The sequence below is a fragment of the Etheostoma spectabile genome, chromosome 7 (assembly GCF_008692095.1).
Source record: "Etheostoma spectabile isolate EspeVRDwgs_2016 chromosome 7, UIUC_Espe_1.0, whole genome shotgun sequence".
In the NCBI taxonomy this organism is placed as follows: Eukaryota; Metazoa; Chordata; class Actinopteri; order Perciformes; family Percidae; genus Etheostoma; species Etheostoma spectabile.
In genome coordinates this window covers 24,985,136-25,009,440 of record NC_045739.1, presented here as the reverse complement: position 1 = coordinate 25,009,440, position 24,305 = coordinate 24,985,136, and the positions used below count along the sequence as shown (strand labels likewise).

Genomic DNA, 24,305 nt, shown 5'->3' with positions numbered 1-24,305 from the left:
TGATTGATTCCACACAACGCTCTTTGCCAAGTACAAATCTCTACTTTCATTATTTTGGGGCGTCTTACTCATTTTATTGCATTTGAAATATTTAGTGTTTTTGAAATAGTATTGAGTAAAAGTTGACATATTCCAGTCTGTGATTATCAACATCCATTCCATTAATTTTAGTCTCAATAATTCCTAATTTCTGCTTTTATAACTCAAACATAAGGTATCATTTCCGATAAATGAGGTTCATTGACCATGAATTCCAAAAATAACTGTAAAACTAAAGTTAATAACTGTTGAGAACCTCCAAAAAAAGAAGACAAAAAGCACCAAAAGTGTTGAAAAAAGGGACAAAAATGTTTTAAAAAATCTATAAAGAGCCTCAATTTTGACAGGAAGACAACACAAGGGTTAAATAAAAATTTAATTAGTTTCTTGATACAATTGCTTCTTAAATAGATAGCCTTTATTATCAGTCTCACTGTCCATAAAAACAACAACAACAAAAGATACAGATACACACATCCACAATATTTAACCACTCCAGCGCTGTCAAGCCTCTGTATTGAATCTCTTCACTACAAAAACTGGAGGGCAGGCTGCAAAGTCCAGTTTCTACTTGTCCTGGTTTTGACACTGCGTTACGATTAACAAGAATGTTCCTCTGCGACACACACACACACACACACACACACACACACACACACACACACACACACAACACACACACCACACACTGATCTCTGAGCTGATTGTGACACAATTGGTCTGTGCAGAGAAGTGATTAGCGAATGGGAAATGAGTTCTGTGATGCTGCTGGATCAGCTACTGTACCGTCTGAAACGCTCAGATTAGAGCAATACAGCCACTATAATACAACCAGCGAGGCTTTTTGTTTGTCTCCTGCAGGAATCCAATTTATCTGACTGCCAATATACTCGCTGGATGTAACGCCGAGCTTCTATTTGTGTCAGATGGTCTTTGAATTGAAATTTGCTACAAAGCAGCTTGATGAGAAAAAGATTCTGTGTTAAAGCTCCCATGGCATGAATATGTCACTTTATGAGTTTTTTTACCGTTAATATGCACCCCCCCCCCCCCCCAGCCTGCCCATGGCCCCCCAGTGGCTAGAAATGGCCTAGGTGTAAACCAGGACGCCATGAATCCACCATGCTTTGAGAAAATGAAAGCTCAGATGGGACGATCTGGAATCTTGCCCCTTATGACCTCATAAGGGGAAAGGTAACCTCCCCTTTCTCTGCTTTGCCCGCCCAGAGAACTTGACCCACCCATGAGAGAGAGAGACATCATGACTTTCAAATGGGCAAAGTGGTAGTTGGTCAAGGCCACACCTCTGCAGTTTGTTATGCGTTTTTTTTTTCTGCTGTCCTATCAAAATAAAGGTTTAAAATGCTGTTGCACGGCTAAAACAACTTACACTGTAAACCTTTGGTGTGAATGTACAGCTAAAATATCACAGTATCTTACTATTTCAATGTTATACAGGATCTTATTGTAAATATTGTTGTATATTAATATTGATATTGTATGCATTATGGGGGGAAATAATAATGTTAATCTGCAAATGTTGAAGATACCATTAGTACCAATGTATATTGGAAAAATAAAGGCAAAGGCGGGATTGACATTGCAGCCAGTATATTACCGTAAATTCAAATAATACAGCAAGAAACTGTCTAGTTACAGTAAAATACCTTAATTTAAAGAGATGGTATGCGTGCTGTAGATAAACAGTAGTTTACTGGCCGAGCTGCTGCCAGTATATTACTGTAAATTCACGGTGAACGTTGTGATTGGTTCAAAGAAGCACTGTAAATAATGTGAAAGCTCCAGTTAATTACTTTAGACTTCACAGTAACACTATTGTATATGATTTTTACAGTAGAAAGCTGTAAAGTTACATTACAAGATGAGTCCAACATGATAAAATCACAGTAGTCTAAGTATTACTGTAAAAAAAAAATCACAATACAGCCACTATAGTACTGTAAAAAGTAAAGTAAACTACTGTATTTTTACTTTTTTTTATCTTATGTTGTGTTTAATTGTTTTGTATTTTACAATGAATACATGAAATCCTGTGAATGAAAATACGGTACCTTAACTGTAAAAAGAATTCACAGTAACTTGCTGGACAACTGTTGCCAGTGAGGAAGTTACTGTAAATTTTATGTTAAGTTTGTTACACTGAATGCTAATTAAACCGCAGCACGTTTGTTCTCCCATCCAAGAATGCTGTGTGGATTCGCCAGACCGTCCTCCACAGCGCTGTGGAGGACGGTCTGGCAAAGCAAGACTAGCCCCTGACTAAGCAGACAGCATTTTCCTCCCGTGTCTTTTGGGGGGGCAGCCTATGTTTGACACTAACGCTGCACCACACTATGGCAGATTTTCTTTTCCAGACTCACTGGGGGCATTGAAATGCTGATCGTGTCCTCGCGGACTCATCAACGCTCTCATAAGCATTGATTTACTGTCTATTAAGCATTTATGAATCCTTAAATAAACATTGAATTAATGTATAAGGTCAGACAAGACACATCAGCATGCATCATTTACTATCACTCCTCTTTTTTTCTGCCTGCAGAAGTGTCATCCCTCCCTTTATTTCGTCCACCTGGCACTTTTTTTTTTCAATTTTTTTAACCCAGAAACAATGTCAAGTGATTGACAGTTTGCCTTAGTTTGCCCTCCAGCCTGTCTGACCTCTGTCCAGACTCGGGAGTCGTGATAAAACGCCGAGGCGAGGCGAGCGTTAATCAGACAGGTGCTAAAATTAAAATATGACTCCCTCACTCGCTGACAGGACCTTCCCCGTCGCTCCGGGAGGTTTTCATCGTCGGCGGGAAGCCGAACGGCTGGAAAATCTTTCCGTTGTGTCAGTTAGGGTCGCTCTCACTCCGTCACTGTCTGAGCTTCTGTTTATCTCGCTACGAGCTGGTTGGTTTCCCTTCTTTACTCTTTCTCTATTGGCCAGGCTCTCACTTCATCTCCTTCCTCCCTTCCTTCCTTCCTTCCTTCCTTCCTTCCTTCCTTCATTCCTTGGCTCAGCTGGAAACCATTCCCTATCATGGAAATAGTGCACCATATACTGTGTTTTGTAGTGGTGTTTGACTTCTCTGCGGTTCATTTCATTCACTATATAGTCCACAATTAAAATACCCACAATGCATCGCTTATTTGAGCGTACACACTGTCACTTCCCGATGTGAGGAGAGTGCAGATTTAAGTTGCGCATGTGTCACTTTGCAACAAGTAGCATATAAGATGCTAACGAGAGACTTCTGTAATGTCAACACAGTAAAAATGGACCTACTTAACCAAGTTGGTTCACTGCTAGCTTAGCTACAAGTTAGCATTAAACACAACAAACGCTGTTAGTTGAATGGTGTTTTGAGCTAACGTTAGCAACCAATCAATAGATAGATAGCCTTTTATTATTAGAGGTCCATAAAAACAACAACAACAAAAAGATAAAGATACACAAGACAGACACCAATTAAATAATACAGCTATACCAGTAATCCCTTAAGGGGGACTGGTAACGCTAAGCACTGAACCTCGGGTCAATCACATGGGAAATGACGAGAGAAATGACAAGAAGAATTCAGGCAACCGATAAATTTCTGCATCAGTTTCCTCAGTACAGCGGAGAAGGTAATAACTCCTGCTTGACAGAACAATTCACTTGTACTGCACCACCTGGGTTTCCTGAGTGGAATACGCAAACAATCATTATAAGCAACCTGCAGATTATTGAAACTCGCCTTTTTGAACTTGACCCACAAGGGGGCAGTGTACAAAGCAGAACAATATTCTTTAAAAGAGGTTTATCTTGACAGCATCAGAACACCAGGAGAACTTCCTAGCGCATGTTAGCCTGTTAGCCTGTTAGCCTGTATATATAACATGCGGCGCCGCCTATACACGTCCTCATCATCTGACATTTGATCTGTTAAGATGCGACCCAAATACTTAATTTTACAACCAACAGCTAGCACTTGCCCTGCCAGATGGAAAGATGGACAAATAAGGTCCATATCCTCTTTCACTCTACAGATCATAACCAAACTCTTTTTGGCATTATATTTCACATGATAGTCAACACCATAATTGGAACATATATTCAACAGCTTCTGAAACCCCCCCCAGAAATAGGAGAGACAACAGACAAGTCATCTGCTTACATGAGGTGGTTCTCATAGATAGCTAAAAGGTTGTTGAAATGACTGCTAACAGCTACAAGCTAGCAGTTAAACACAAGCCTCTGTTCGACGGCTAGTAGTCCGTACCTGGTTACTGTTCAGGCCCCTCATACTCTGTCCTGGAAGGCTAGTAGCCTACATAGGCTCTCAGGGACTCATACTCGCTTCTGAATGGCTAGTAGTCCGTACTAGGTACTGTCAGGCCCTCATACTCTGCTCGGAAGGATGTAGCGCCTACTAGGTACTGTCAGGGCCCTCATACTTATGCTCCTGACTGGCTAGTAGTCCTTACCTAGGTACTGTCAGGGCCCTCATACTCTGCTCTGAATGGCTAGTAGTCCTTACCTAGGTACTGTCAGGACCCTCATACTCTGCTTCTGACTGGCTAGTAGTCTCTACTAAGGTTTACTGTCAGGGCCCTCATACTCTGCTCTGACTGGCTAGTAGTCCTACCTAGGTACGTCAGGCCTCTACTCTGCTCCTGTGGCTAGTAGTCCTTACTAGGTACTGTCAGGCCTACATACTGCTCCTGACGGCTATAGTAGTCCTACCTAGGTACTGTCAGGGGCTCATACTCTGCTCTGACTGTACGTAGTCTTACAGGTACTCAGGGCTCATACTCTGCTCTTGACTGGTAGTAGTCCTTACCTAGGTACTGTCAGGGCCCTCATACTCTGCTCTACTGGCTAGTAGTCCTATGGTACTGTCAGGACCCTCATACTCTGTTCTGACTGGCTAGTAGTCCTTACTAGGTACTGTCAGGGCCTCATTACTCTGTTCTGAATGGCTAGTAGTCCTTACCTAGGTCTGTCAGGGCCTAAACTCTGCTCTACTGGCTAGTAGTCCTACCTAGGTACTGTCAGGGCGGACCCACAAGGTCCACGTTTCTAAAAAAAAAAAAACTCCCTCAGACTGCTAAGGGTTAAAGATGCGTGAGTAAAACGTTGCTCCGTCTGAACTTTCACGGTAACGTTAGAGTGACGGTGCATAAGAGCCTCCACGAGGCCGTCCGGAGACTGAGGTCCTCTGAGCCGCACGCAGCCTCATCCTCCTCCTCCATTGTTTCCGTGGCAACACATCCTCGAACACTCGCTGTGTGGATGTGACCGGTGGCCGACACTTTTGGGGGGCACGCAGGGTTTCCTGCTTTGCTTCCAAACTGGAGAAAACACGCGATAACGATAAATAACCCGATTAGCTCTTTTCAGTATTTGGCTGACATACAACACACTGCCTGTTGAATTTAAATCAAATGAAAAGCAACAACAAATTGAACATTGAAAGACATTTTCTTTTTGTTATTCATTTCTGTTTTGGGGGGCTGGATGTGAGGTCACCCAGACGATCCGGTCGGCTCAGAATCTACTTCATCATCTTGCTCTCTAATCTCATCACTGCCCCCCCCCGTCTCGGGTGCAACCTTCCTATTGATTGATCCATTTATTTTAATCTCATGCCCTGTGTATGATGTCATGTTTATTTATTTTTGTCTTTCACGAAACAGATTCCGTTGTATGCTTCCATGTATAATGACTATTGATGTAGGCTGAGACTCAGAAATGAGGGAGAAGAACTTACACACATGATGAATCCCGTGACTTTTAGATTAAATGCAGCTTTATTCACACAGGGAACAGACTATTATGAAAGGAAGAATAGTTGACATGCAGTCAGATGCACTGGTATTCAACCTATCAACTATTCCCACAGCTCCGTGGAAGAAGGTCTGGCAATGCGAGACTAGCTGCACAGTGAAATATCGGTAAAGGTAATCAAGGCTCAGTGTTGAATGTGAAAGGCAAATGAAGTGAAACAGGAATGGGAAATGGCTTTAAAATCCTGCTAATGGCTCACAACAACAAAGTCCTTCCTCCTCCTCCTCCTCCTCCTCCTCCTCCTCCTCTTCCTCATCCTCCCTCCTGTCTGGGTTTCATTCCCTGTCTAGTTAACTCAGCTGAGGAATATTAAGATGGATAGATGAGCCTGAAAGGGAACAGCGGGCACCTGGAGGAGAGGGGGAGAAAAACAAGCAGCAGATGAAGAGCGATGGAGGAGGGGACGAAGTCAAATGAGCCTGTTTTCCTCAAGACAAGGAAAATGAGCGAGCTGACGTGTCCGTAGCGCTACATTTCAGAGATTTCCCAGGAATGCCGGTGGTGGTGGAAGTGCGGCAGGTGAACGGCGTCACTGGAAGATGAATTCCTTCAGGGATGGATGAGCGGACGTGAAGAATCAGCTGCTTGTGAGTGATGAACGTGAAGCGATTCATTTTCATCACTCTTGATGAGGATGAATGAATGAAACCAAAGTGTTGACAGGGAGAAGGGGGGGAAAATTATTTTAAAAATCACACTTCCAAGAGATTTAGCTTTTATCTTCCCCCCCCATGTCAAACATGTCATCAAAACCAGGAATTAGACACGTCCGGAGGAAGCGAGCGGCCCAAACGCCGCAGGGGTCGGAGCCCAGTGACGGCGTGATCGCGCTGTGTTAGCGGGTTGTGTTAGCATCCTCTGCTCCTCCGCTGCCGGGACATTAAATATTTACAGGCAGCGCTAATTAGAGGCGGCACAGAGGTGGAACACATACCCCCCACACACACACACACACACACACACACACACAACACACACACACGCACGGAGGGAATGTATGAAACAGAACGAAAAGTTACCAATGTAAATACGGTTCATGAATCCCGAATGACCGCCATAGTTCTTGGGCCCTCGGATCCCAGGGGGGGAATTACAAATTACACTCTGTTTTGTTAGAAACACTAAACACACACACACACACACACCACCCACACACACAACACCCTAATATGCACAAATGGTAGATAGATAGATAGATAGATAGATAGATATTGATCCCAATAAAATGGGAAATTATAGAAATTACAGCAGCAGAATGTCAGCGTGAGTGGTGGTTGCCTTGCTCAAGAGCACCTGGCAGTGCCCAGGCATCTCTCTCCAGCTACCAATCCACATGCTGTACTTTGGTCCGTACTGGGACTTGAACCAGCAACCCTCCGGTTCCCACCTCCCTACAAACTGAGGTACTGCCTCCCCTCTGAGGATTCGGGATTCATTGAACTGTTGCTTTAATTTTAAATGTGCTGTAATGGTTTTTGCTAAACACTTCCCCCGATGCAAATAAAGATTAAATTCAATATATTACAATAAAGATCAGAGCAAGTGCAAAGCTCTGCCGAGGAACAATTCTGTTTCTTTGTTTTTGTAGCTGAAGATTTTGGTATAATAGACTTTTAGAGATTTTATTGACTTTTTAAAGATTTGCTGAACAGGAAGAAACCGTGCTGTAGCTACTCTACTAGTAGCTTTATAGCTGTTGATTTTCCTCCAATTCATCTCCATAGTACTCCTGTTACACATCATTCAACTTGTCCACAGTTTTCGCTTCTCATTTTCCTTCAATTTCCACGTTTCTTTCCATTAACTGTAATTGCTCTCCCGCTAATTTCCCACTTTTGTTTGGTGTGAAAAGGCACCGGCATTGTTACTCGCTTCCACACCTCAGTATGGGGTGCGTCGAGGTTTTTCCATCCAGAGTTACAGAGGATTTTCTGACAGTTAAAATAAAAAGTATAGATCTAAATCTCAGTGAGAGCTTCATAATACACTTTGTACTGATGCGCCACATAGAAAAGGTTACCGTCATTATGTGCACGGGGGGTTATAATCCCCCGAGCTGTCAGCGCATTTACAGAGAGGGGGGGGACGACTTGTCAGCCAAAAACTGGCGGTGCTAACGTTAATGCTTGGAGACGGGACAGAAGCAAACAAAACAAAAAAACCGAATCGGTCTGTCAGTCTATCCCCCGTTAATCACATGTGTCAGAGAAGAGGAGGGCTGCCATCTTGGCAGACGGCACCGCACTGCCGCGGGTTCATCTTCCCCAGAATCAGCAGCTCCGACGGGATAGCGATGATTAGCGATCTCCAGTTCGATTGCCATTCGTCCCACGTCGGCCGGTAATGGAGGGTCCAAGCCGCGGAATAACCCTTTAATTAACCCGCAGTGAAGAAACCAATTCATCCAGATGTGACAGTTTACTGCTGCTGGACTGTGCCTGAACTTTTAAATCCAAATCCAGGATAACAAATGTTGGAGTCTCTCTGGCTCGGATTTTTTATGTCATCAACTTATTTGCTTTTACTGTAAAGGTGTAACTTTCTCCAGAATAGAAATATAAAGTCATGATATTCCAAAAAAAAAAGGGCATTGTTGGGCTAAACCTAAGTACACGTGGACATTTCAAACTCTCCGTTAAATAACATTGTGCACAACTGTCAGTTTGCAGAATAGTGTTTGGTTACATGTACCTGTCTATATGCAGTGGCTAGAGTAAGTTTACCCCCCCATGCTAAAGTTATGAAAATAAGAATAAAAAAACATCTTTTTGAAATTGATCTTAATGCCTTAATTCAATAAAAATTACAAAAGTCCAACCTTTTAAGTGCACTTGTTTACTTTGTAAATGAATAATGTATCATAAATAAATAAATGTTCTTCCTTAAAATACAGGGGCATAAGTATACACCCCCCATGTTAAAATACCAGGGGCATAAGTATACACCCCCCTATGTTAACATACAGGGCGGATAAGGAATATACACCCCCCTACATAAGTATACCAAAATACAGGGCGATAAGTATACACCCCTATGTAAACAGGGGCATAAGTATACACCCGCCATTGTTAACATACAGGGGCATAAGTATACACCCCCCTATGTTAAAATACAGGGGGCATAAGTATACACACTTACTTCATTTTTATCTCTCTTTCTTTTAACGTTCTTTTATCAATTTATTTTTCAAATGCCATAAAAGTTGAATACAACATCAACATTCAAAGAAAGTAGTGAACTGATGATTTATTTTACTTGTAAAGAGCGTTATATGGAACAATCCACGAATCACAATCACAAATTTCTGATGTGGAAACTTTTAGAAAATGGGTCAAATTTGACCCGAGGACAACAGGAGGGTTAACCTCGTGGAAGACACAGAACTTAGGCAACTTTCGGTGTCACATGCATTAACCAGAAGTTCAAGTTGCATAACAGAACAAGAACCTGCTGAAAACCAGTTTTTAGACTGAGTCAGTAAATGTAACGTTACTTTTAACTTTCCTGTGTAATGAACATAAAAGAGTTTGACTGAATAACGTCTGATTTTTAAGTTACGTAAAGTTATGTGAAAACGTCTGATTCCAATTTAAACCACAATCACAAGTGGGCTGTTTCCTTCTCAGGATGGGATACGAGAAGGAAAAACACTCTTCTGGGTTGTATTTGCTGCCATTTTGCTGATTTATCAAACGCTTGTGTGCGTCGAATTAGAGGGAAAAAAAACTTTATTGTCCAAGGGTTTGGAGGACTTGTTGCTTTCACTCCACCTTGCTTTACATCTCATTTCTCATCAAGTGTCTTTGATGATAGTAAACCTATAAACACTTAAAGCCCCACGCGTTAGCGCTCCTCGCCCCTGCTGCTAATCTTCCCTCGCTGTAGCTCAGACGTTAATAACTTAGAAGGGGAAAAAAAAATACAGATGTAAATTGGCAACGATTTAAGTGGAGAGGCAAATAAAAAAATAAAAAAAATAAAATAAAGCTCAGACTGGCAGTCGTGCTGATAGAGTCCCGGCCTCGGCTTTCTCCCCTGGTGTAATTATCCAAACCAGCCAGATATCACGCCACTAAATGCCAGCTCTCTGATTAATCACACACACACACACACACACACACACCACCACCCACACACACAACAACACACACATACACACAACACAGACAGGACCACACACAGACACGGACACACACAGAGACAACACTACACACACACACACACACACACACAGAGAAAACAACAGAGACAAACACACACACACCCAGACACGGACACACACACACACACACACACACACAAACCACATACACACACACACACAGAGACACACACCCACAAACACACACACACACCAGACCACACACACACCACACACACCACACACATACACCCACACACAAACACACGACACACGGACAACACACACACACACACAGACACCGGACACCAACAAAAAACAAAACACACACAAACAACAGACCGACACGGACACCACACACAAGAGACACACACACACACACACACACGCACACAGAGACACACTACAAACACACACACACACACACAACAACACACACACACCAACACACCACCATACACACACACACAAAACACCACAGACACACGGACACACACACACCACACACACACACACACACAGACACACGGACACACGGACACACACACACACACAAACACCACACACCACACAGACAGACACGGACACAACACACAGAGACACACACACCCACACACACACACACCACACACACACACACACACAACACACACAACACACACACACACGGTTGCAGAAGCCAAATGTGCTTTATAAAATGTTAAAATCCCCAAAAACGCACCTTCATCCTTTCTTTATGTTATTGTGTCTCTCCACCACTGCTATGCCAACAGCTTGATGGGAAGATTTTCATTCACGTTGCCATAGTAACAGAAAAAACAACAACAACAACATAATGAATGCTCCTATAAATCGTCCTTACATGAAATACGGGGTCTCCACGTCCTCCCCCCCTTCCCCCTGTCCATCTCAACCCCCCCCCCCCCCCCGTTATGAAACGATCCATTAAGAAAAAAATCATCCTTTGATGTTGTTTGCCTTCCTCGTGCGGCTCCTACATCAGCCGAGCCGTTAGCACCTGAGAGGGTGGTCATTAAAGGGGATTATGGGTAATATCCCGTGACACTCAAAAAGCCATAACGACCGAGCGGACCGTCCCCGAGGGCGTCGTGGCGGCAGCGGGGCAATTAACGACGCGGAGATTCGCAGGCAGGTTCATTTTTATTCGCCGTCTGTGTTAAAAGACGAAAGGTTGTAATAAACGACGAGGACTATGCGTACGGATGCGAGGACCACAGGTGTCCACAGAGCAAAGGGACCTGACCCCAATGAGACAAAGCGGAAGTTAATTTAAATTCTATTGCACCCCACGTCTGCTGGCATTCGTCTAACGGCCGTGCACGGAGGACGAATTAACACCTTTGGACAGCGGCTGTCTGCGTCTGATTGGACGAAAAAAAAAGCGGGGTTTGAGTCCTGCGTGTGTCCATAACTGTCCCGTTAATGCTATGAAATTAAATAAAAATTCACCCAAATTCAGTGATAATAGTGAAGTGATCAGTTATTTACCTCGCGAGGAGCGGCGTTTGGAAGCATCCATGTTTTTTTTTTACATATTGATTGAAGGAAACCCAAATTCCTGATTTGGAAACTTTTGGAAAATGGGTCAAATTAGACAGGAAGGTTAAAGAAAAGGTTGTGGGGGGGGGGGGGCTTACGGCTGTTCACACGGGAATAACAGGCCGATTAACCCTGGTGTGTCTCATCTTCATATCTAATAAATATGGTTTAACCTTGTGTGGGGATTGGGGTCAAATTGACCAATTTCAAATTTTTACAAGAAGAAAAATTATAAAAAGTTATGGATATGACACCTATGTTGTTTCCATAGTGGATTTTTAACATGAATTATAACCCATGATAAAAAACGAACCCCATCATTTTTGTAATATGCATTACTTCCACCGCACTTTAATTGGATAGTTTCTGCCCAACTTTACTTTATTTTGCCTACCTTTAAACCATTGTTATACTGCTCTTGTAGCCAACTATTATAGCTATCTGTAAAAATTCTGTCTATAATACAATACACCGTATATATTATATTTACAGTACATACTCCCTGTAAACTCTGTAAACCATAGTTATTATGCTATTTGCACATATCTGTAAAAATTTGCAATTTTGCAATATCCACCAAATTCCTAGCGTAAATCTGCCACAAACATTGTTATTGTATATTATATTTACAGGACAAAAAATCTGTAAAACTCTGTTATTATAGTATTCATCTCTATTATTCAGTACATATCCATGTCCTGCACTATGGAACCAGTGTATATCCTGCACCTGCTGCTATTGCACTTCTGGTTAGACCTGAACTGCATTTCGTTGCCTTGTACCTGTGTAATGACAATAAGTTGAAATCAATCTAATAATCTAATCTAATAATCTAATCTAATTTTTAATTGTGCGCTAGTAGAGACTGATGCATTCCCTAAACATAGAGGTTATCTCAATTGTTTGAAATTGAGATAAAAACAGTATTTAAAAACAGTATTTGCTAATAGACTATGAAGTATGAAGACAATACAAGGGCTAATGCGGGCTGTTTCCCTGTGAACAACAGTGAGCCCCCCCACAACCTTTTCTTTAACCCTCCTCTTGTCCTCGGGGTCAAATTTGACCCATTTCCCAAAAGTTCCTAAATCAGAAATTTGGGTTTCCTTCAAACAAATTGTAAAATAAAATAACGTGGATGGTTGAGCTAACGTTAGCAATGATAACAAACAATGATAGATAGCTAACATGTTTTTTGAAATGACTGCTAGCTTAGCTACAAGCTAGCAGTCAACCAAACACAATATAGGCCCTCCGTCTAAATGGCGTTTTGAGCTAACGTTAGATAGCTAAAAGAGCTAACGTTAGATAGTTAAAACGTTTTTTCAAAAAATTTCCATCTTCTGTTATTGTTTGTATAATGACAAAAGAGTATTATTTTATGGATTTCACAAATTTCAGGATGACATCTCATTAAAATCTGACATCTGCACTGGACTCACATGGGGTATTGATTAAGGGGACCAGATTTCTCAGACAAAATCCGGGGACATTTTCAGCTCAGAAGCGTATGTATACCTCCAAAACACGCCATGGGGGGACACTAGCCCTAGAGCTGTTCTCATTAGGGGCCGAGCCCCCCCCAAAGGAGGTCAAATTTTCTGTTAAAGATTAAGATCCTTTTTTAAAACATAAAAGCGCATTTGCTAAACCCACCAGACTCCATGTAAATAATCAAGGATTTTAGCATCGTTCACCCTCGTGTTGTCCTCCCGGGTTAGAAACTGACCAAATTTTGACATTTTGGTCCCTTTTTCAGAGTTTAATTTTCACTAACACCACCTTACTACCACCAGTTTTACACTACTTTTTGGAATTCATGGTCAATAACCCTCATTTATATGGAATCACACCTAATATTTGAGTTAAAAAAGCAGAAATTATGAATTCTTTTGACTAATAGTTAAGATCAGAGGAACGTTGAGTTCAGTCAGGAAGGAAAGTGATCAGTTGTATTTGCAAAGAGCGTTGTGAGGAATCCAATTCATTTTTTTGTGGCAATTTGTTTAAAAGAAACCCATATTTCAGATATAGACATTTTTTAAAGGGGTCATATGTGACCCAAGGACAACAGTAGGGTTGAACGCGTCTTTCTAAAACATCTTTGAGCTCTGAGCAGCGCTGGCTCTGGCGGTCTGGAGCGACTATCGGCTCCGTTTGGTCGGTGTTTTCTTTCTTTCGTTCCAACTTCAGGTCGGTCAGTCACAGTGAAAACCGTGGACGTTTCCAGGGACAGGTCACCAACACCGGGGAGTATCGATACCACTTGAAAAAAGAGACTTGCTACTTCAACAGTAAAGAGGCTTCTTCTAGACCCCGTAACTCAGCCACGGGTGCTACCAAAGACACGAGGCTGTCATGAAGTATTTCATCAGCTGGAAACCTTTCATTGACCTCAACAAGGTTTTCATAATTCACTGTACCCGGTACATTACAAACCCTACAACCCTCCCTTTTGGTTTTTATTAAAACATCCTCTTCTTATCCGACTCGACAATCAGAGAGGAACTCCATGAAAGAGTGCATGAATTACCTGTCGTCTGTGTTCCTCTCTCTCCGCACGTCTCTGCCGATACTGTGTAATCTTTTCCGTTGGCTCTACACACAGGAGACGTATGTACCGGCTCTTGAATTTGTCAGAGCGAGCGTCGGGGGAGGGCCGAGGCGTCCCGGCGGGGTAATGGAAGACAGATTCATCAGAACAAAGAGGTTGGGAGTTCATAAAGCGAGCGAGAGGTAGAAGAAGAAGGGAGCGACCCGCGGAGAGATTTATGGACCAGTTGGATCAAGTGGAAGAAAGCCAGAGAAAGAGAAGATGTAAAGAGAGTTAGATAAAAAAAAAAAGTAGATATCTGAGTCCGACTGCATTTGAACAAATCAAAGCAGCATTAGTTTTTTATTTTATTGATTGACCCGCTGACAGCAGAGACCAAGAATGGTGGCTTAAAAAAAAAACAGAGTCTGTAATTCCAGGTTCATTTCTTAATCAGGCTTTTCTCATGACACATTTGTGCGTATAGCTACACAAAGGTTATACATATTAATGTGTTTGTATTCCATGCATACACACTCCTAACACACAGGGCGTTCATGCGATTGAGGGGAGTTCGTGTCATGGAAGAAATTAAGGGGAAAACACGAGACTTTCACCCAGAAAACGAGTGTTCGTGCCCCGGTTACCCTACCCTTTGAACCCTAACCCTGAATACTACTTAAGGGGACTACCTGTGGTCCTCGGGTCAAATTGACCCTTTTTAGAAACTTTCTTTTTCAGAAATTTGGGTTTCTTTAACCAAATTGCCCGAACCCTAACCCTATCCTATCATATTTCCAATGTCTAGAAACAGACATTTGATCACGTCTCAGTCTACGTGACTGATAATGTATGGTGAATGTATTTTTATGGCCAAAGGTATTATTATTATTATTATTACAGTTAATATTGCTATCTTTATACGGTCTTCTTTTCCATCTATACTGTAATTTTTCCATCTATACTGTATTGTTTCTCTCTATACTGTATTTTTTCTTCATCTTGCTGAAAACTGCTGCTGGAAATTTCAATTTTCCTTGCGGGAAGTGATCCCAAAAGGATCAATGAAGATATGTCTAGGTCTAAGTCCGAGTCTTGGTCTAGGTCTAGTCTCTCTCCTTCCTGAATCAGCATACACTGGATAACCAACTGTATCAGAGGAAAAGTCAACGTTGGACAAATCTGCCAATCTACAAACATTCAACCACAACTTTACAATACAATAACTTTACAACAATAAACCATCTCCCATCCCGGGTAATGCTGTGTGGACTATAGCCCGACCTTCCTCTGCAGCCCTCTGGAGGAGGGTCTGGCAAAGCGAGACTACAGAGAACGAGAACTCACGACCGATAAAACCCAATCAAGCGGCGAAACGTTGGCGCCAGTGTCGGTGTTAGCAAAGGTCTCAGTTTCACGCAAAAAATATCAATTTTTAAACCAAAACGTATCTTAAATTCAAGAGAAAAATTAACCCAAGAGAGGAGCTACAGGGAAACACAGAAGACATCTGTGGAAGACATTTTGGTTGTGAGATAGAAGAGATGCACAGACTGGCGTTGCCTTTTGGGTGCAGCGAGCGCTTCGGCGGCGAGACTTCTCCGCCCGTGAAGCCGGAGATGAGCAGAGCTAAAGCGAGACTACAGGAGTGAAGGAGGCAGATTACAGGGGCAGTGACAGCGTGGCAGACATTAAGCTGGATTACAGGAAGGTGTGAAACCTGAACACAGACACAGTCCACTCCTCAATTTTCATCCTCTTCTCCTTCTTCCCTCCCACTGCCATCGTTTAACACTCGTATTATTTCTCTCCCGTCTGTCTGTCTTTTTCCTGTCTTCCTCGTCATTTGTCACTGCGTTCCATCTCCATCTCTCCATCTTTGTTCATTCAGTCTCACTCGATGGTTCTCACAACTCTTCAGACACATTGCAATCTTTTGTAACTTTGACGGCTCAAGGTGTAATTTCCACACTGCCTTTATCTAGTTTTTCACACAGGCCTTCCAGGTACAAATGTTGAAATTGTCTTTTTTTTTTCTTTTTCATTCAGTCATCCTTGAAGTATTTCACACAGTTTCCCTTCGGGATTATGCATCGGCAATCAGGAGAGATCAGAGAGGATAAGGGAAATCTGCGTTTTACTGACGTTCTCACCCACATATGATGTCATGGCTCTGTCAAAACTTTTTATATTTGTCGATGCAGCCAATCAACACATTCTTACTCCCAGCGCGTCAAAAGCCCACTCTTAGTCAGGTGCCTTTGGCGTTTGATGCGAACGCAAAAAGTCCCCTTCAGTTTCCTTTTTGACGTTCTTGTGTCGTGACTCTTGGCGGTGCTTGTTGACGCTCTGGGTCGGGATGTACTGACATGCGGCACAAGAATGAGGCAATTAGGTTTGGGATAGGATCGTGGGTGGTGTTACAAAATGTACACTTCAGTGACACGCGGGACAAAAGCAACCTCCGTACCCGATTTTCGGCCTTTTATCCCTCATGTTGTCCTCGGGTCAAACTGACCTGTTTTCCTATATCAGGGTTCTTTACCCGAAATAACACGATTGATTCCACACAACGCTCTTTGGAAAGTGACTATACTTTTACTTTACTTTAATGAATTTTCTAGTGTCTTATTCAGTTTCATGGCATTTGAAAAGTGGTTTTGAAATAGTATTGAGTAAAAGTTGACATATTCCAGTCTGTGATTATCCATCAACAACCATTGCTTTAATTTTAGTCTCAATAATTCCTAATATCTGCTTTTTTAACTCAAACATTAGGTATAATTTCCTATGAATGAGGTTTATTGGCCATAAATTCCAAAAATGACTGTAAAACTAAAGTTGATAAGTTAGTGTTATGTAGTGTTGAAAACGACAAAAAAAGTGACAAACATTGAAAAAAAGCGTCAAAAGTGATAAAAAAAAGTAAGAAAAAGTTAAAACCATCAATAAAAAGCATCAACAACAGTGTTTTTTTTTCAATGCCACTGACCAAGCGTCAGTAGAAGAAGAGTTGATAAGGCGAAACATGGTAGGGAAATAACATTTTTTTACTTGACTAATTACAAACTTGGCAGATTTGCTCTGGATTTATGCTGCGTTCCATGCAACCCATAACTCGTGTTTCCCCAACCTCCTACCCATGAAAGTGCCCAGCAACGGCAGTCAAACCCGTGACTTACCACCCGTGAACCCGAACCAGATCGTTACAGTTTCGACGCCACACACACATGAACAACAATATCTCCCCTTGTTGATGCCGTACAGACGCCGTGAGAAATAGTATGAATAGGTAACGTAAAGTAATTCCACACACTGTAATCAAAGCAATACACATGTGATCGTGTACTACTGCAGGTTATGTTTATTAAATGGAGCCCAAAGTATGTCGCCGACTAGAAATCGCTAGTTAGTATCAGCTAGCGGTAGCTAACGTCAATGTTAGGTAGCTGCTAGCTAATGCTAGCTAGAAAGGTTTGTGGTGGCGTTGCCTGGAACGCTATCAAGTCGTGAGTCGGGACTTGAAGTTGTAACGTAAGGACTAAAAACTGGAACGTGGCATTAGATCCCAGACGACCTCCGTAATTATTACAAATGACTAAAGGTCCCCCTGTAATGCTAGCCCTGTGCAAATAGAGCTTTCGTCTACTCCTGTCTGAAATCAAGAACCCGTTGTTTTAAAGATTCCTGTTAATTGCGTAACTGTAAACTGCGTTTGTGTGGTTTTAAGATTTTAAAGCTTGACAGATGTAGGAAAAGTACCTAAAGGCATTAAGGCTTAGCGAAAGGTCAACCCCTGAATTCAACGTAGAAGACTCTGGCCTAGAAAGTATTCTCGGTTGCCAACATCAGTGGAAGTAAATGGCTTTGACACTTTACATTGAGACCAGAAGCTGAGCGAGAGACATAAGCAGGTTATGTTAATATGATTTTGGGATATGACTCGAGGAGCTGTGTTTGCGTCGCAGACCTGCGAGACTTCTCCGTGGCGAAGAGGCTCAGCCGACAGACAAGGGCTCAGCTGGTCTTACCGCCGGCACAGAGCGGAGGGAGGATGGAAATACAAAGGACAGATGGAGGGATCACAGCGGATGAAGGAGAGACAGGAAGACAGAAATGGAGGATAGAGAGAGATAGAGAGAGAGAGAGAGAGAGAGAGAGAGAGAAACGCTGGAGGGGAGACGGGGGAAAAGACAAAGAGACGTGCGCAAGGCAAGGAGGGATTTTGTCAATCTCTTCAGTGGTTGTAACCATTTTTCTTTCACTTAGCGATTAGTCTGGCACTGCCAGACCTTCCTCCACAGCGCTGCGGAGGAGGGTCTGGCTAGTCCACATTGCATTCTGAGACAGGAGAAAAACATGCTCTTGCTGTCTGGATTTACCCTGCAGAGATCCGCGGAGCAGTTAACCATGGTCCTCAGAAACCCACTGGAGGTTAAAGAGGAAGGTAATGGACATCAGGTGGAATTTCCAGCGGCATCGAGGCAATCCTGGAAGTTTAACGTCGTGGATATAGACTAACTGGCCTAGCAGACAACACTGAGGTTATTTCGCCTGAGTCAGGCATTCTCCTCCCATTTCAGTGTCTATTTTGCAGGGTCATCGTCCTGCATCCGGAGCTTAGCGCAGCCCAAGATGATTGTGATTGGTTTAAAGAAATACTGGTTTCCTTCTATGCTATATCTATATAACTATAGATTAACTATTAACTTGTGCAGCCAGACCAGTCTCCAGTGCAAATAATACAGGAGTCCTGATTCAGAAATTCAAAGTATTGACTTGATGTGGGTACAAAATTGAACTTGAGCGAGATTGTCGCCACTCTGTCCAACTACAAAAACAAGGCTCACCAGCGGACACAGAGTAGTTTTCAGTGTCGCTGTAACAGTATTGACATTAATACAAAATGTCGTTGGTACCATTGGTCAGTTTGACAACCAAACAACAGTCAGCCCCCAGCTACCAACAACAAGCCTGCATCTCAACTTTGGTCTTTGCTAATTGAAATGTAATGAGTTGAAATAACAGTCCCCATAAGAGATTTGCCCATATAATAAAAAAACTAAAATCACTTTTTCTGGGATTTTGGGCATTATTTTGTGTCTCTGGAGCTTCCACATGCATACAAACTTGGGAAAAAACCATCCATGCTGTTCTGAGTGAGATCCGGTTTCTGAGTGTCCTCTGTCTTCAGTCTCCGGGTGAGCTGTTCAACATCTGCACGGCTTTCTACGTCACTAGAGACGAGGTGGCTAACCGTAGCACGCTAGCATGCTAGCTCGTTCTCAATGGCAAAACACTGCTACAACACACACTAGTTGACCATAATCTCCAAAAGAACTACTTCCCTATTCCTTTTTATTTGCCTCCTTCTACTCCCTTCAGCTGAGTGATGCTGTGTGGTGTTTCAGATGTGTGTTGTGTGGTGTTGGGTGTGTGTGTGTGTGTGTGTTGGTGGTGTGTGGTGTGTGTGTGTGTGTGTGTGTGTGTGTGTGGTGTGTGTGGTGTGGTGTGAAGAAGACAAGGGTTAACCTTTCACCAGTGTGAAGCCTTTGAAGTCGGTCTGTTCGGACTTGGGTTCTATATCAAAGTGAAGAGTGTTTTGTCGTTCACAGTGAAGAAGGCATTGAGATGCTTCATTTCTCTCTCTCTCTCTCTCTCCCCCCCCCTTTTTTCTCTCTGTTGTCTCTGGTCAGTAAACCCCGGGTAACAGAGAGGATGACAAGTGTGAAAGATTTCCTTGGGCTTTGAGTGGCAGCACACACACGCACGCACGCATGCACGCACGCACGCACGCGCACACACACACACACACACACACACACACACAGCTCGAGCTGGTCCAGATGGTGACTGGTCGCCCCGAGGCTGCAAACTGCTCAACCTGACCACAAACAACAGAACGGAAGAGAATACAGAAGCTGAACGTCAGTTTCCATTAAACATTGAGAGCTTATGTGAGCAGCTATTGATATTTTAGTAGCCGTCGATCCCTCAGTGTGAGATGTAAATACGTGGGTGTGAGAAGCTTCTCTGGGAACATCAGGCTCAGTGTCCACAAAGGAAAGTTGATGAGAAACACCTTCGTCATCCAAGGCTAAGAGATCCCAAAAATACATGATCAAGGGATCCGATGTCTTGGAAAAAGCCCAACTGAGCATCTGGTTCAAGGCAATTGACACCAGCCAGTTGCTTGGGAGGTTTAAGGTATGGAGCTTTCAGTATGGCATTATACCCAGACTACAATGGCCTTTCCTGCTATATGACTCTCCTATGACACACGTGGCTTGTGTCCCCCTTTCCTTCAGCTCAGTGAACCTCTACAGTAAGACCTCCAAGCTCCGCTTGCCTGTTAGCTGAAAAAATCAATGCTACCAACGCAAAAGCAGTCAGCACTTGTCAAATGGAGGGGGGGAGTCCAGCACGCCAGCAAGTCCATCAGGCGCGGCAGAAAAGTGGAAGCCCCAAGAAGCGGTGTTGGAAACACTGAAGCACACTGGAAACACCAGGAGATTGCCAAAGTGGTCTGCCAAGGACGTCTGGGACTCGGACGTTACAACACCAAGAGGTGGAGCAAGGCCAACACCAAAGGCAGGAGAGAGGTTGTGGTGCAGAGGGCAACATCGGTGTGCTATGGCCTACAGAAAGTGGTCCCGGGTCCAAATCATCTGAGGAAAGCCACCAGGGAGATAGCAGAGACCAGCTCAAGATGGCTGTGGCTGAAGAGAGCCCACAGTTGGAGCCCCGCTTTGCTGCCCCACTCAGGTGAAGCGTACAGGTTAAGGGGAAAAACGCTAGTGAACCTGAGACACCTGCTGACGATGCAGAGGGGTCCTCAACAAAGCAGATGCTCCGCCCACCTGCGCACCATCACAAAGACACCACATCCAAGTAGTCCCTGAAAATCCTGCTTGCAGCAAAGCATCTTTAATGTTCATCTCACCTTAACCCTCATGTTGTTTTCCCACCAATCTGAAAGTTTTAGTTTTTCGGAGTCAAAATTTCAAATGAAAAACCTTTTTTTAATGTTGTGGTGGTCTGCTTTGACATTTTTGTGGCTTTCCCACAAGGATTTTGTCACTTTTGCAGCGTTTGTCGACTTTTTCAAGCACATTTTAAACTCACATTTTGTTGCTCTTATTTTCTTCATTGTACATGCCTTCTTATTTTTACTTTTTATATTGTTTTCTGAATGTTATGTTTGTCTGTGGACCTCATTGGTAAAATATGTCTTGTCTACACCGTGGGATAGAGGGAAATTGGGATTTCGATCTCTTTGGATGTCTTGACATGTGAAGAAATTGACAATAAAGCAGACTTTGACTTTTCTGAGCCTTTTAACATTTTTAAAAGCTTTTTTGTTTTTTACATTTGTCACTTTATTTGACATTTGTTCACATTTTAGTCACTTTTACCAATTGTTTTTTTCTCCAAACGCCATAAAAGTGCTAAAAACACCCGAATTCAATGAAAGTAGTGAACTGATTATTTATTCATCTTGTGAGGAGCGTTGTTGGGAACCATCCTCGTTACTTTTTTTGACAATTTGTTTGAAGAAACTCAAATTTGTGATATAGAAACCGTTTGGAAATGGGTCAAATTTGACCCAACGACAACAGGAGGGTTGACAGGTGGTGACGGATTTCTCATTTTCCGTACATTTCTGTGGATATCATGAGGACACACTGAGAAATACAGAGAGAGTTGTGTGGAGCGTGGACCCAAGATGACTGGACTACATTTCTTAATCCCATTGAAATTGATTCCCATTGGACGATTCCACACGCCACATTTTACATCCATGTGCAATAAGTAGCACAAAGCATCAAGCCTCATCCATTGTACGTTTTTTTTTTTCTTTCTGTGAGGTTGTTGTTGCAGAATGAGACATCGTCACCTGCAGAATGCAGATCTCTCTTAGAAACACGCCGCTGACACAGGAGTGATATGGAGGATCGTTATTGAAGCTATTAGACTCAGCTCCACACACACACACACACACACACACACAACAAACAACACACACACACACCACACACACACACCACACCACACACACACACACACCACCACAACGCACACACACGCACACACACAAAATGAGTGTACCAATGTTCAACTAAATTGCTGATAATTACACAAGCCAAATTTAATTCTCAGTTACAGATGGAGGAAAACCTTTTAAATGGTAACAATTAGTGTAGATCTGCCACCTAAACTCATGTCACACTGAGCCTTCAGTTTATTTGCATCCCCCCCCGCCCCCACACACAAACTTATAGTCTACTTATATACACTACCAGTCAGACGTTTTGGGTCACTTACAAATTTCCTTTCCACTCCATTATAGACAGAATACCAGCTGATCTGAGTGTGTGTGTGTGTGTGTGTGTGTTGTGGGGGGGGGGGGGGGGGCTGATCTTTAATGCAATATCCACATTGCAAATTATCAGCAACCTTTCATCCAATGCTCCTAAAAGGCTCATTCTGTTCACTAATCTGATATCATGTAAAAACAACTGACTGAGAAAACATTGGAGAAGCTTTTTACAATAATGTAAGCACATAACGTAATCTAAAAAACTGTCCCGCTTAAAAAAAAACTAAAAGAACATTGTAACTGATCTCAGCTGGTATTCTGTGTATAATTGAGTCCAATGGACATTTCTAAGTGACCCCCAAGGTGGGGTGTGTACGGTTTACTGCTTTTCTTTTACGGTGCCGGAAACACAAAAAAACCTCTGAATCTGGATGGTAATCTTCTTAATGATAAATATTGGAACTTTTGTTTATCTCCTTTTTTTTTTTTTAACTCCTGCTGTCAAGTTCATACATTTATTTGTATTTTATCTATCTCTGTACACACTCTTTGCTCTTATCTTTGCTGTTGCAAACCGCAATTTGGGACAAATAAAGGTTTTTCTTATCTTATCTTAAGTTAAACCTCTGGCCTCACAGATGACAGAAAAAGTTACCCCTTTATTTTTGTTCTGTGACATCACCAAACCTGTCCAATGAACGAGTCACCGCTCAGTCCAATGAATGAATGAATGAATGAATGAATGAATGACTAAATGACTGACTGAATGAATGAATGAACGAATGACGTCAGTGTGAAGAAAAACAGAGTTAAAGAGCTAAAAGACAACAACAGACAACTTTTCACTTGATTTGGAGTAAATGTACCACACACATACACGCACGCACGCACGCTCGCACACACACACACACACACACACACACACACAAAAACCCAAACTACGTCTCTGCAGAAACTTAAATGGATGAAATGTTGTCATCCTTCGGATGAGTCTGGCACATAAATAAGAATATGAATTAAACACAGAGATCACGTTTGTATCTTCTGCTTCACTGATGTTTGGATCTTTTTTTGTAATTATTCACAATCCAACGCCGGCACAGAAGACGTGCTTCTTCTACGCATAATTGAGCAGTAATTTGCTTCTTGGCTGTAAAAAAGAAAAGGCTTTGAAAATGTTCATAAACACTCAGATTTAACTAGAATCCATCATTGTCACATTAATGCTCAGATTGCAAAGACGCAGCCTCATTTAAAGGTCACATATTATGCTTTTCTAGTTTTCTGTCATATCTACAATGTTATCATGTTGGATTTTCATGTTAAACGTGGCCAAAACTTCAAATAATGATGTCAACGTATTTGAGACAAATCCCTGTGAGCTACAACATTCAGATTTCCAAAGCTGAACGCTCCGGTTTCAACAGTTTCATCTACTTTCGGCTAAGTGTTACGCAACGCTAAGCCGCCCTTCTGTGATTGGCCACCTGCTCCAGGTAGGCAGGACTGGAGAGTTATTTTAAAGCCAATGTGGTATTAACATTGACCCATATAACTACATGCTAATGGCAGTAAAATATGTCAAATTCACTGCTCTTGAAACATTTTCTGTTGATGTAGTTTTTTGGTGTAAAAGCCTATATTTTGACTAAATTGCCGCTATATTATATTAGTGTTCACTGCTGAGTATAGTAGCTACATGGCTAATGGCAGAAATCATTGTCATCTTGGCGGCCAATGTTAGATTCTCCCGAATTCTGGGTCTCATTACTACTGAAACATGTCTGATTGGTTCAGAAGCCTTTAACTGGGATTGTTGACTGTACAAAGTGCTGCTTCATTCCACTACAATCTGACGTTAGCATACTGCTAACTATTA

At 42.4% G+C, this 24,305-nt stretch overlaps 1 protein-coding gene across 1 annotated transcript in view; it reads right to left on the bottom strand.

Moving 5' to 3' along the window:
* Window positions 1-24,305, bottom strand: part of LOC116693067 (glutamate receptor ionotropic, kainate 5-like) — a 277,749-nt gene that overhangs the window by 159,892 nt on the left and 93,552 nt on the right. The window contains 1 exon segment of the mRNA XM_032521753.1: window positions 9,252-9,255. The gene's annotated coding sequence lies outside the window, so the exon portion shown is untranslated.